Below are 587 nucleotides of genomic sequence, written 5' to 3'. Positions count from 1 at the left end.
ATTTCTCTTTTCCCTTGCCTCCCCTCAAATCTCCCATGTGCCATTTCCTCCTCTCCTTCAAATTCATGGCCTCTTTTTTTTTTTGTTACTAATTATTACTAAAAGCCAGTCCCAATTAAATGTTTTCCTTTGTAAGAGTTGCTGTGGTCATGGTGTCTCTTCACAGCAATAGGAACCCTAAGTATAACAGAAGTGGATACCAGCCAGGGACGGTGGTATTGTGATAAACCTGACTATACTTTTGTTTGGAGAAATGTGCACCTTGGGACTATGGAATGGGAAAGCAGTTGAACACTTTAAGTGGGGGCTTAGTTGACCATTCTAGTAGGAACATGGAAAAGCAGTAGTGCTGAGTGTAATTTCAATTGTGGGGACCCGGCTCAAAAGGTTTCAGAGAAGAATGATAATATGTGGCCTAGAGATTGTGCTTGTGATATTTTGATAAAGAATTTGACTTCTTTTTGTCCTTTTCTGAAAAGTCTGCCTGAGGCTAAAGTAAAGAGATTTGGATTAATTCCGTTGGCAGAGGAAATCTCAAAACAGCCTAGTATTGACTCTATTGTGATTACTAGTGTTCACTCCTATGA

Source organism: Microtus ochrogaster, linkage group LG5, assembly GCF_000317375.1.
Source record: "Microtus ochrogaster isolate Prairie Vole_2 linkage group LG5, MicOch1.0, whole genome shotgun sequence".
NCBI classification, from domain to species: domain Eukaryota; kingdom Metazoa; phylum Chordata; class Mammalia; order Rodentia; family Cricetidae; genus Microtus; species Microtus ochrogaster.
Note: the sequence above shows the minus strand (reverse complement) of the source record.